At 38.4% G+C, this 14,297-nt stretch overlaps 1 protein-coding gene across 7 annotated transcripts in view; it reads right to left on the bottom strand.

Annotated features, from left to right (window-relative positions):
* The window catches only part of LCOR (ligand dependent nuclear receptor corepressor), a 155,405-nt gene that overhangs the window by 57,006 nt on the left and 84,102 nt on the right, over positions 1-14,297 (bottom strand). The gene's annotated exons all lie outside the window — the stretch shown is intronic.

Below are 14,297 nucleotides of genomic sequence, written 5' to 3'. Positions count from 1 at the left end.
TATAAAGAAAGATCAAAGACCTAGATTAGCAAAACAAGTTTGAAAAACAAAAAAATTAGAAGACTCATACTACTAGATTTCTACATATAAAGATATAATAATAAAGACACTGGGGTAGTGGTGTAAGGATAGACATACAGATCAATGGCACAAAATACAGGCACACCTCACTTTATTGCACTTGGCAGATACTGTGTCTTTCACAAATTAAAGGTTTGGGGCAACCCTCTGTCAACCAAGTCTAGCAGTGCCATTTTCCTAGGAGCATGTGGTCACTTTGTGTCACATTTTTGTAATATCTGCAATATTTCAAACTTTTTAATGGTTATTATTTCATAGTGGTGATTCCTAATCAGTGATTTTTGATGTTACTGTAGTAATTATTTTGAGGTCCCACAAACTGCACCTGTATAAGATGGTGAACTAAACTGATAAATGTTAGGTATGTTCTGATCCACTGAACACCTGTTCCCTTGTCTTTCTCCCTCTCCTCCGACCTCCTATTCCCTGAGACAAAACAATAGAAATTAGGCCAGTTAATATACTTTACAATGACCTCTAGTGTTCAAGTGAAAGAAAGACTTGCATGTCTCTCATTTTAAATCAAAAGCTAGAAATGATTGAGCTTAGTGAGGAAGGCATGCTGAAAGCTGACAGGTCAAAACATAGGTCTCTTATGTCAGTTAGCCAACTTGTGAATGTAAAGGAAAAAGTTCTTAAGGAAAATTAGACGCACTACTCCAGTGAACACAAAAATGACAAGAAAGTACAACAGCTTTATTGCTTATATGAAGAAAGCCTGAGTGGTCTGGATAGAAGACCACTACAGCTACAACATTCTCTTAAGCCAAACCCTAACCCAGATATTCAATTCTATGAAGGCTGAGAGATGAGGAAGCTGCAGAAGAAACGCTGGAAGCTAGTCGAGGTTGGCTTATGAGGTTTAAGGAAAGAAGTCATCTCTATAATAACAAAAGTGCAAGGTGAAGTGGCAAGTGCTGATACAGAAACTACACCAAGTTATCCTGAAGATCACTCTAAGATCACTGATGAAGGTGGTTACACAAAACAACAGATTTTCAATGTAGACAAAAAGGCCTCATACTGGAAGAAGATGCCAGCAAGGACTTTCATAGTTGGAGAGGACAAGTCAATGCCTGGCTTCAAAGCTTCAAGAACAGGTTGACTCTCTTGTTAAAGTCTGATGCAGTGGTGACCAAAGTTGAAGCCAATGCTCATTTACCATTCCCCAAATTCAAGGGTCCTTAAGAATTATGCTAACTCTACACTGCCTGTACTCTATAAACAGAACAACAAAGTCTAGATGACAGCACATGTGTTTACATTACGGTTTACTGAACATTTTAAGTCCACAGTTAACACCTACTGCTCAGAAAAAAGAAAAAACATTCCTTTAAAAATATTACTGCTCATTGACAATCCACCTGGTCATTCAAGAGCTCTGATGGAGATGTACAAGGAGATTAATGTTGTTTTCATGCCTACTAACACAATACCCATTCTGCAGCCCACGTATCCCAGAGTAATATTGACTTTCAAGTCTTGTTACTTAAGAAACACATTTTGCAAGGCTACAAGGATCTGAGCAAAGTAAATTAGAAACTTTCTAGAAAAGATTTGCCATTCTAGACACCATTAAGAACACTCGTGATTCAAGAGAGAACAAAATATAAATATTAACAGGAGTTTTGGAGAAGCTGATTCAAACCCTCATGGATGACTTGGAGAAGTTCAAGATGTCAGTGGAGGAAGGACCCGCAGATATTATGGAAATGGCAAGAGAACTTGAAGTGGAGCCTTAAGATGTAACTTAACTGTTACAATCCCGTGACAAGACTTGAAAGGATAAAGAGTTGCTTGTTATAGATGAGGAAAAAAAAGTGGTTTATTTTTAAATGAGTCTACATCATGTTTTGAAGAAAGTAGTTTCTTGAGGTGGAATCTACCCCTGGTGAAGATGCTGTCAACACTGTTGAAATAACAACAAAGGATATAGAATATTAAGCAAACTTAGTTCATACAGCAGCAGTGGGGTTTGAGAGAATTGGCTCCAATTTTGAATGAAGTTATACTGCAGGTAAAATGCAAACAGCCTCACATGCTACAGAGAAATCTTTCCTGAAAAGAAGTTAATCCATGCAGCAAACTTCATTGTTGTCTTCTTTTAAGAAATTGCACAGCCACCCCAACTTTCGCAACCAACAATTTGATCAGTTGGCAGCAGTCAACATCAAGACAAGACCTTTCACCAGCAAAAAGATTCCAATTCACTGAAGGCTCACATAATTGTTAGTATTTTTCAACAATAAAGCATTTCTTAAGTTACATACATTGTTTCTTTATATAAAATGCTATTGCACACTTAACAGACTACAATATTTTATTTTATTTTGAAGTAATTTCACACTTACAGAAAAGTTGCAGGAATACTACAAAAATAGCTATATACCCTTCACCTAGATTCACAAATTGTTATTTTGCCATATTTGCCTTATTATTTAGTCTTTTTTGTTTTTCATAATTACCGCGTACAAAATGGCATTTTCTTGAGCCATATGAAAATAAGTTGTTGCCATCATACCCCTCAGACCTCTTTACTCTTAAATATTTCAGTGTGTATTTCCCTTTTTCCTAAGAACAAGGATATCTGCTTACTGAACCACACTACATAGTTTCCAAAATCAGGAAAGTTAACCCTGATACAATATTAACTAATATATGAATCTTACTCAAATTTTACCAATTACCCCAGTGACCTTTATATTCTCCCTTCTTAGTTTAAAATCCAATTTAGCATCACTCATTAAATTTGATTTCCACTACTCTTTAGTCTCCTTTAGTCTAGAATGGTTCCTCAACCATTTATTTATTTAATTTCATTTTAATTTATTATTATTATTTTTTGAGATGGAGTTTCACTGTTGTTGCCCAGGCTGGAGTACAGTGCCGCAGTCTCGGCTCACTGCAACCTCCGCATCCCAGGTTCAAGCAGTTCTCCTGCCTTAGCCTCCTGAGTAGTTAGGACTACAGGTGTGTGCCACCATGCTCGGCTAAATTTTGTATTTTTAGTAGAGACGGGGTTTCACCATGTTGGCCAGGCTGACCTGAGGTGCTGAACTCCTGACCTCAGGTGATCCACCTGCCTCGGCCTCCCAAAGTGCCGGGATTACAGGCATGAGCCACTGGGCCCAGCCCTTTTATTTATTTTTAACGACAATGACATTTTTTAAATAGGGTAGAACACTTATTTTTTTTTTTAATTTTTTTTTTTTGAGACGGAGTCTCGCTCTGCCGCCCAGGCTGGAGTGCAGTGGCCAGATCTCAGCTCACTGCAAGCTCCGCCTCCCAGGTTCACGCCATTCTCCTGCCTCAGCCTCCCGAGTAGCAGCTGGGACTACAGGCGCCCGCCACCTCACCCGGCTAGTTTTTTGTATTTTTTAGTAGAGACGGGGTTTCACCGTGTCAGCCAGGATGGTCTCGATCTCCTGACCTCGTGATCCGCCCGTCTCGGCCTCCCAAAGTGCTGGGATTACAGGCTTGAGCCACCACGCCCGGCTAGAACACTTATTTTATAGGATTTCTCTCAATTTAGGTTTTTCTGATGTTTCTTTATGATTAAGTTCATAATATTAATAACAGCTAAGAGGTGAAAGCAACCCAAGGGTCCACTGATGGATGGATGAACAAAATGTGATATATACGTAAGTGGAATATTGTTGTGCTTTAAAAAGGAAGGAATTTTGACACATAAAGCAATATAGAAAAACATAAGGACATTAGGCAAAACAAGCCAGTCACAAAATGACAAATACTATATGATTCTACTCATATATCTTGAATAAGCAAACTCATTGAGATAAAAAGTAGAATAGTCATTGCCAGGGGCTAGAGAGAGGAGGAAATGGGAGTTACTGTTTAATGGACAAAGAGTTTCAATTTTACAATATGAAGAGAGTTCTGGAGACTGGTTGCACAACAATGCAAGTACTTAACTACTGATCTTGTACACCTAAATATGGTTAAGACAGTAAATGTTGTCATGTATATTTTATTGTAATTTAAAAAAATAAAAAGGTACAATCCATGAAGAAAATGCAAATAACTTCAAAAAAGATGGAGACCTAATAAAAGGGGAGCGGGGGATTAGAGAGCAGAACAAATACAAGCTCTCATAATCAAGGGGAAAGAACAAAGAAAGTCTAATGTGCAAATACCAGTTCATAAGAAAGGAGAGAAAAAAGTGAGACCTACACTCATGGGCAGAAAGAAAGAAAATACTGACTCTATTAAGGCATTCAAATGAAACACTGAGGCTCTATGTAACTCTAACCCAAATTTTTATATAAGTAGGCATATTCTAAACTTACTCAAATCACTGATTAATTCTAAGAATCTCCTTAAGCAATCTAAGAATCTCCTTAATCAAGCTATTGAAAACAGATTTTCAGAGAATCATATTATTTTAGAGTTGAAAGGTACCTCAATGTGTATACATTCCAATTGCTTCATGGTCTTTACACTGACAAAATGTAAAATACAAAAATAAGATTTTGTTTAATATCTAGACTTCAGTAGTTTTTTATACTTAAAAACTCACTGCTAGATAAGGAAATCTTATTATTTTTCTTGAAACTTTACTTTTTATGTTGCTGGTATAACTAGAAAACTTTGAACAGCGCTGCAGATGAGAGGAGTACAGTTACTACGGCCTATTCCACCTTACTATTGTGTTAAACACTGATTTCATATCTGAGAGTTTCTCACCAGTCACTGTGAGTGCAAAGTCAGCTGGCCACGGTTCTTATATTCAGGCATTCATGCCTCATTTAATTCCTACCAACTGTAACTCCTGAAGTTACACTGACTGTATTCTAATTCCAGTAGGAATCTCCTACCAATGTTCAGTAACTAATATCTCTTACAATCTTGCCTTTTCCAACTGTTCCCTGCTTTTAAGTTTTAATTTCTTCCTCTCAGCTTCTTCTATGAGTATAGTACTTAAGCTTCCCCCTTTAGCTCCCAAAATCTTTAATCCTTTGCCTATTCTTCTATGGTGCTGTTTTCATCATTCCTTTCACTGACAACTTTTCAAGCTAGTAGTGTATATTTATTTCTTAACTCCCACCAACATCCACATATTCATCAATGCTGTCATACTTATAGTCTGTCCCTCACAACCAGAATTCTTGAGAACCTATTCTCTCAAAGCCCACTGTAGTATGTTTTGAGGGTACTTGCTCAACCCATCTGAGGTCCATTCTGGGAAATGGTACAGGAGTCCATGTTAGTTTGACGAACATGACAATCCATCCCCCCAGTCATTATAGAGTATGGGGCCAGGAAGATAACTGATGCAAAATGGGTAACTCATTTATTTTATGACTCTGTCTGATTTTTAATCTGATCCTTACTTCCTAAAATGAAGGTCTTCTATAAAACTCAGCATTTTGTGCTTTACTCCTCAAAAACTTCATTTGCTCAAATAATCCAATCACATGTTTTCAGAAACCCTCTCCAATATATCTTCACCCCAGACCTTTTATTTCAACTCATTTCTCACAATCCTATCTACTGGACACTTCCAATTAAATGTTCACTCTCACCTCAAAATGCTTTGAGCTATCTCCATTCTCTCCTCGTAAAACTGGCCACTGCACCAAAACTTCCCCTTCTCTCTTCTTGACTTCTAATTGACTTTTAATTCATCATGCCAAGCCATCTGGGGTGGAAGCCTAATGTCAGTATCACTTTCCTCTCCCTCATTTATGTATTTACGTAATCACTAAGCTTCGACAATTCTTCATTCCAGATTCTCTACGCACATCTCTTCCTTACGCATCTTCACAGCCATGACTCTAGAACAGTTTCATTTTCTGAATTATTGTAAGACCCTCCCATAATTTACTCGCTGTAAATCCTTCTATACTACATTCTAAAAACAATTACCAAACCATTCTAAAACACACACAGATCCTTTTAAGGTTCAGTTTGAGTTCTATCTTCTAGATTAAGCAACTCCAGTGTCATCTACTGCACCTCTCAAACTGCTACCGTACTTATATTTTCTTGCATTAGCCACTGTCTCTAAAATACTAAATATGGGAATGAGCATGGGATTTTACTTTTAATGTTCCCTGCCTATATGAGAACTCTGGTTCTGGGTGCACAGGGTAGATGATTTAAATCTCCTTATAGATTACAAGTCTAATTGCTTTTGCCACCCAGTTTCCCCAATATTCCACAAACAAGGGGGGACCAGGTCTTTTACTTGTTATCCTCTCTGGCCAAACACAGAACCAGACATTTAATAATCTTGCCAAATGATTAGTCTATTCATTGACTCTGACCACATAAAACTGAACAGAGCAGTCAACAATAATTTCTCTTTGCCTGTTTTGCAAACAACTCTACAAATTGGAGGAGAAAAAATAAACTCTTTGATATTTCATGGAATCTCTTACTGAGCACTGATTCATATCAAGCAGTTTTCTTTAATCCTTCTAAATAATCTGTACCAAACATCTGGAAACACAACAAGGTTAGACCCAGCAATTTAGATTTGGACAATTAACTGAGCATCTAATTAACATGTATTAATATGTGATATCTATTTAACTCTGCATTCTATTTAAATCTCATATACAGGCTGGGCACAGTGGTAATCCCAGTACTTTGGGAAGCCAAGGCAGGCGGATCACTTGAGGTCAGGAGTTCAAGACCAGCCTGGCCAACATGGTGAAATCCCATCTCTACTAAAAATACAAAAATTAGCTGGATGGAGTGGCATGTGCCTGTAGTCCCAGCTACTCAGGAGGTTGAGGCACGAGAATTGCTTGAACCCAGGAGGTGAGGGTTGCAGTGAGCTAATATCGTGCCACTGTATGCCTGGGCGACAGAGCAAGACTCCGTCTCAAAATAATAATAATACATTTTATATATATATATATCTTCTTTAAATATCTCATGTTTCTTTCTCACTCCTAATACATAGAAACTTATTGAAATTTTTCTTCCATAGTTCCTTTTATATCACAGGTAAATACTTACTGATTTGTGGTATTCTCGTGTAAGATGACAGGCAAGTCACATCGAGCAGGTATGAATATGCCCAAAGTAACATATTCAACATAAATACACTTTGAAGAATACAATATAAAAGTAACAACTAGATTTATCATCTGCTTGCTCTCAATATAAACTTTCAATGGGAACAGCGTGAAGAAGATGTGAGAACAACCCTTGGACTACCAAAGGCCATGCACCACTGCATCCCGTGGCCAGCACCTACATCCTGCCACTGTCACCGCCAATATGCCTAGAGAAAGGCTGAAGGGGATGCTAGAGGAGATAATGCCAAGGTGAAGGACGAATCACAGAGATCTGCGAGGTTGTCTGCTAACCCTGCTCCTCCAAAGCCAGAGCCCAAGCCTCAAAGGGCCCTGCAAAGGAGGGAGAGAAGGTACACAAAGGGAAAAAGGGAAAAAGGGAAAAGCTGATGCTGGCAAGGGGGGGAATAACCCTGCAGAAAATGGGAAATGCCAAATCAGACCGGGCACAGAAAGCTGAAGGTGCTGCAGATGCCAAGTGAAGTGTGTGCATTTTTGATAACTGTACTTCTGGTGACTGTATAGTTTGAAATTCTATTTTTTACCAAGTTTCATAAAAATGCAGAATTTTGTTTTGCTTCGTTTTATTTATATTATTATTATTATTTTTGAAGACGGAGTCTCGCTCTCTCCCTAAGCTGGAGTGCAGTGGCGCAATCTTGGCTCACTGCAACCTCCACCTCCCGGGTTCAAGTGATTTTCCTGCCTCAGCCTCCCAAGTAGCTGGGACTACAGGCGCATGCCACCACGCCCAGCTAATTTTCTCGTATTTTTAGTAGACACAGGGTTTCACCATGTTGGCCAGGATGGTCTTGATCTCTTGACCTTGTGATCCGTCTGCCTTAGCCTCCCAAAGTGCTGGGATTACAGGCGTGAGCCTCCGTGCCCGACTTATTCACTTACGTATTTTTTTAAGCTATGCTGTGAGCACATGGAATACTTCATTGTTGCTTTTGGGGGAAGGGGCACAGGCCACTAATAGAATGTCTCCGAAGCTGGACTGTTGCGGGGAAAACACCTTTCCCTTCTAGTTTTGAGAGACTTCCTCTTGGCTCCCAGGAGGCGGGATTCCCTGACTTTGATACATGTGGGCACCATGGCACAAAAGCCTGTGGTATGGAAAAACAAATGCATTTTTATGTCTTCTTCTTCCTTTCGACCTGTCAGCATAGACTTAACTCCCTTAAATCCAGACATCTGTTGGGACCTGACCCCCAATAATTGGTTACCAGTGTGTCAGGCAATCTGGACTTTCCAGTGATGGCACCCCTCAAAAGAGCAGTGGTTCCATTTCTAGATTGTGGATCTTCAGATAAATACTGCCATTTTCATTTCACTTCCTTAAAGTCTGGGTCAGCTCTTGAAAAGCTGTTAAACAACATGCTAAATGTGAAATGTCAACCCTCACTCTAAACTTTCCCCATTCAGAGCATCAGATGAAGACTTCATTCGGTTTTATAGTGGCTTTCTGATTTTTGGTAGTCCACTGAAGAAGGGAGTTTGAAAGTTCTTCTATACTGTTAATGACTGTCTGCCCATGTCCTGCCTGAAATACTACAATTGTTTATCGAACGTATCTTTAATAAAGCTGGATACAGTTTGGCTTGGGGAAAAAAAAAAATTCAATGTATTAAAATAGCAATAAAGACCAGGCATGGTGGCTCACGCCTGTAATCCCAGCACTTTGGGAGGCTGAGGCAGGCAGATCACCTGAGGTCAGGAGTTTGAGACCAGCCTGACCAACATGGTGAAACCCCCATCTCTACTAAAAATACAAAATTAGCCAGGCATGGTGGCGGACACCTGTAATCCCAGCTACTTGCGGGGGCTGAGGCAGGAGAATCACTTGAATCTGGGAAGTGGAGGTTGCAGTGAGCCAAGATGGCGCCACTGCACTCTAGCCTGGGCAACAAGAGCGCGACTCCATCTCAAAACAAAATAAAATGCAATAAAAACTAAAATGTTAAAGGGATATAATCAAACTTAATGCATATTCACGAATTGGAAGAAATTAAGAAACATTCAGCAAAATATGCTGATACAGTGAAAAAGATCTAGTTACATGACTCCTGAGCTAGCTGGGCACTGAAAGGTTATCTGGCTTCAACCATATCACTGGTTACTTCCAAAAATGAATGCCCTGTTCCAACCAGGATGTGACCTTTCATCTCTGCTCATCCAGACTTACATATTCTTCAAAAACACAGATCAAGTTCGACCTTCTTTTATTGCAGACAGTTTTTCTGTGTTGCCCAGGCACGATCTCGGCTCACTGCAACCTCCACCTCCTAGGTTCAAATGATTCTCATGCCTCCCAAGTAGCTGGAATTACAGGCATGGGCCACCATAGTCAGCTAATTTTTCTGTATTTTCAGTAGAGATGGGGTTTTGCCTTGCTGGTCAGGCTGGTCTCAAACTCCTGGCCTCAAGTGATCTGCCTGCCTGAGGCCTCCCAAAGTGCTGAGATTACAGGCGTGAGCCACCCAGCCTTAAGTTCTAACTTCTTAAAACATTCTTCTAATATGCCAATCAAATACTGAACTTACTTTAGTCTTAAACCTAAGTACATAAACTAATTTTATATTTTGGTATAACATCCTACACTCCCATCATCCTTAGTGAATCATCCATGTTATCTGTACTTTACAACAGCTATCTCTATCCCAGCCATACACAAGAACAGATTCATCACTGAAGCAGTCCGTTTTTAGGAATTAACTACTAAAAGTAATTTCTCTTCCTTCCTATATCTCCCCCACCCTCTACTACTGGATTAGCTCTTCATACTATCAACATATCTGTAATCAAAAAATCTCATTAGATGGTTTTTCATTGATATATAAAATAACATAGATACACGTGTATTTTAGTAAACATACATGTTTCAAAGCAATGACACTCTAGTACCAAGAATACACCTAGTGCCCACACCTTGAATTCTTATACAGTTCTCTGATTAAAAGGAACTAGAGTTCTTTGGAGAAATCCAGGGCTGGGACAGGGAAAGTACATGTTAAGACTGGAACATCTTTTCATGCCAAAAAGTAAAAAAAAGTGCTTTAAAGAAAACAAAGATGTCAAAAAGGACACAAGAGGCAACTTCAAAGGGCTCTAAATGGCCTAGGATAATCTGAACTGCTAAGTAAACAAGGACTGTAATGAATTATAATCCACAGAATGAAATAAGAATCCATGAGTTCGTACTGATATATTAAAACAACAACATAAACAGGGAGAGAGAAGCTCTTCCTTACAATAGAATTCCAACTCATAAATGTAGAAGAAATAATGGAAATAGAAAATCATTTGGTAAACACCACAGTAATATTTTTTTTCAGCCAATGTTCATCAATGGATGCTAAAATTAGATGATAAAAAAATAGTATAATTTAAAAAGAGGATATTTACAATATCTCAAAGTACCTCCCCCAACAATGTATCCATTAGCTACAAAAAAGAAAAAAAAAAAAAAAAAGAAAGAAACCTTAGAGAAAAGAGGCAGACAGCACCTTAACCAAGTGATCAAAGTAAATATCACCATGTGCTTTCTGACATGATGCACGAAGAATGATATAACATCAGTCAGACTGTAATCTTGGACTGGATCTTGGACGAGACAAAGGATACTGGTGGGATAACTGGCAAATTTGCAAAGGTTTGCAGATTACACTATTGTATCATTGTTAATTTCCTGAATTTATAATTGTACTGTGGTTATATAACACGCTAACATTTGGAGAATCTGGTTAAAGAATATACGGGAATTCCTTTTACAATTTTTACAACTGTTTTATAAGGCTAAAATTAATTTAAAAATTTGAAGCTTAAAGAAAGGTTAAAGAAGGTCGGGTGCAGTGGCTCACGCCTGTAACTGTACTTTGGGAGGCTGAGGTGGACTGCCTGAGGTCAGGAGTTCGAGACCATCCTGACCAACATGGTGAAACCCCGTCTCTACTAAAAATACAAAAAAATTAGCCAGGCATGGTGGCATGCGCCTGTAATCCCAGCTACTCAGGAGGCTGAGGTAGGGGAATTGCTTGAACCAGGGAGATGGAGGCTGCAGCGAGCTGAGATCATGCCTCTGCACTTCAGCCTGCATGACAGAGTGATACTCCATCTCAAAAAAAAAAAAAAAAAAGTTAAAGAAAAGCCTCATGAATAAGCAGTACACAGAGAATTGTGTATATATGTAAAAACACTCAAAACGGCTATTATTATAATTTTCCAAGTTTATTAAGCCTCCTGACTTCTTAGTCACTCATTTAATAAATATTTTAGAGTGCCTACTTTATATGCCCATAAAACAGAAAAAGGGAGGAAGGAAAGAAGTAAGTAGGTAACCGAGGCAGGCAGGCAGGCAGTAATTCACTCACAGATTCCTAACACAGCTATAATTGGTCATTTCAAATACACTTTCCCTCTTTCCAACTGAGAAATTTGCAACTGAAGATTCCCTCCCTCTTTCCAACTGAATTCCAAGGCCTACTTAATTCTTGCTCTCCACTTTCCATGTTCCTGCTCCTACTGTTAACAAAATGCATATATTCTAAAAACATGCATCAAATCCTAGCTATGTGATTTTGCCCATAACTGAACATCTCTAACCCTTTCCACCTCTTTATTTAGAAAACTAGGGTGTCTTTAATCAATTTTATAGGGTTGTTTTGAAGATTAAATAGGAGCGGCAGGGCGTGGTGGCTCACGCCTGTAATCCCAGCACTCTGGGAGGCTGAGGCGAGCGGATCACTTGAGATCGGGGTTCAAGACCAGCCTGGCCAACATGGTGAAACCCTGTCTCTACCAAAAATACAAAACTTAGCTGGGCATGGTGGCACACACTTGTAGTCCCAGCTACCTGGGAGGCTAAGGCATGAGAATCGCTTGAACCCAGAAGGCGGAGGCTACGGTGAGCCAAGATTGCACCACTGCACTCCACTCTGGGCAACAAAGCAAGACCCTGTCTCCAAAAATGGAGCAGGTAAAAATAACTGGCACATAGTAAATGCTCAGAACATGTTAGCTACCTTTCCTTTACAAATTACATTCTCTAACTTCCGTAGGATCCTGAAGCGTAGTTCAAATTTTCTGAATCTCTAGGTGAATCCCTGTTCTACTTCCCAAAGAGGCTACTTCAGATTTTTCACCTACATATTTCTAAAGGTAAATATAAATAATGTATTTGCTTTATCCATTCTACAGATTTAGCATTTACTGAAAATCCAACTAGCTAAAAGTATGTATAACTGCTGTTTCCCAAATATCAGGTCAATATTTCTAAGTGCTTTTCCAAATACTACCTAGATTATCTCACCATGCCAATCTCAAACTCGAGCTTCCAATACCATGCTCTATGTTGCCACCTGTTGGCTATTACCATATTCTCCAGATAGTTCCTTCTATTTTAGAATCTTAAGCCAGCCTTAAAATGCAAGCCTCAATCCAACAGATACAATAAATCTCTTAAAAAAAAAAAAAAAAATTTAATTTCCAGACTCTAGTTCTTCTCAGACAAGACGCTCCAAGTGACTGCAAAGAGTTCCAACACAAACACTTTAAGTCTAACACAACTGAAGAAATACTGTAAATCTGACAATTCACATGATATAGGGTTTCTCTTTTCCTATTTTCCATTACAGATGTATGACTGTCTCCGAAAATAAATGCCAAACACAGGAAATAATATCTAATGGAGAAAAACAGCTTTCCCAGAACCAGCTGAGTTGTCAAATGGAAAAATTATTTCTATTTAGAAAACCAACTAAAAACTATAGAGCTACAAACAGTAAAACAGTTGTTTTAAGTGCTTCACCATTTCATGACTTTCTTTATCTGTATTTTCTTCTAAAAATATTCACACAAGCTGGGTGTGGTGGCGTGTACCTGTAGTCGCAGCTACTTGGAAGGTAGAAGAAGCAGGATCACTTAATCCAGCCTGGGCAACACAGTGAGACCCTGTCTCTTAAAAAAAAAATTCATATAATATTTTACCCTCATACAGCAAGGGAAAACTCTCAATCATATTACAAGAATATACTATATACAACTACCAAGCACAGAATGGCTCTCTTCCTTATCCTAACCTGAAAAAAAAAATTAGTAACTGTTTCTTCTTTTTATTCTTCAAAAATTCCTATTAAATGGCTTGCTCAATAAAGAGCCACCAGACACACACACACACACACACACACACACACAGAGTTTAAAATTCTGAACTTCAATTTCACTGGAAGTTTAACTCAAAACAATGTTGCTTTCTTTTCTAGTCTTTTTGGAGACAGATTAAATTTTAAAATACTTTCTTCCTCAATTCAACAAAAACAGACCATTCCAAATAGTCAGAGCAACAACTTTTTCATGTAGAAAACAAGAAAAAGAAGCCATAAAAGAAGAACATTAAGAAGTACTTAAGTTGACTACACAATGGCTTTCAAATTTTAAAACAACTTGCCAACACAAATAGTGATATAATGGTTATATGCAGGGGTACAAGGAAGCATACAGTATGGTCTGCCTAGTTTCTAGCAGTTGACAATGTAGTTAGGAACAAAAGATTCAAACATGAAAAAGGATGAACAAAATAAGGCAGAATATTAACTGACAAGTAATTTGCACAGATAATATTGACAACAGTGTGAAAGGCTGAAACAGCAATAGAAGCAGAGGAAGGATGGTGCTTAAGAGTAAAAGGAAGGGAATTTCTAGTTATAGAGAAATAGCTTAGTTGAAAGAAAACTGTATAGAAGACTAGTGGGACATCATTAGAAAGAAAAGTGGATTAAAATGTGGAGGGTATTGAGGCACTGTTAGGTTAATGAATCCAGAAGACAATGAGAAAGTCATCAAAGACTAAGCATAAGGTAACATTTCTATACCATTTAAGGGGTGAGGGTTGGGAGGAGTTTAACCTTGTAGGACTATTTAAGAGACTGAAGAAAACAGGGAGAACTATAGTAATGATTGTGGAAATGAAAAAAAATGAAATTCATTATGAGGGAAAAACTGATAAAATCTGGTCAATGATTTACGTTAAGAGTGTATAGGGCAGAAGAAAGTGTTCCCAAGGCTTTAAAACAGAGAATCGATGTACCATGAAAAAAAAAGTAAAAGACAGTAAACCATTATTAATAAGTATTTCCAACAAGTGAAATGTTTTCTAACAAAATTCTGTTT

Source organism: Theropithecus gelada, chromosome 9 (genome assembly GCF_003255815.1).
Source record: "Theropithecus gelada isolate Dixy chromosome 9, Tgel_1.0, whole genome shotgun sequence".
NCBI classification, from domain to species: Eukaryota; Metazoa; Chordata; class Mammalia; order Primates; family Cercopithecidae; genus Theropithecus; species Theropithecus gelada.
This window is presented reverse-complemented; position numbering and strand designations above follow the sequence as displayed.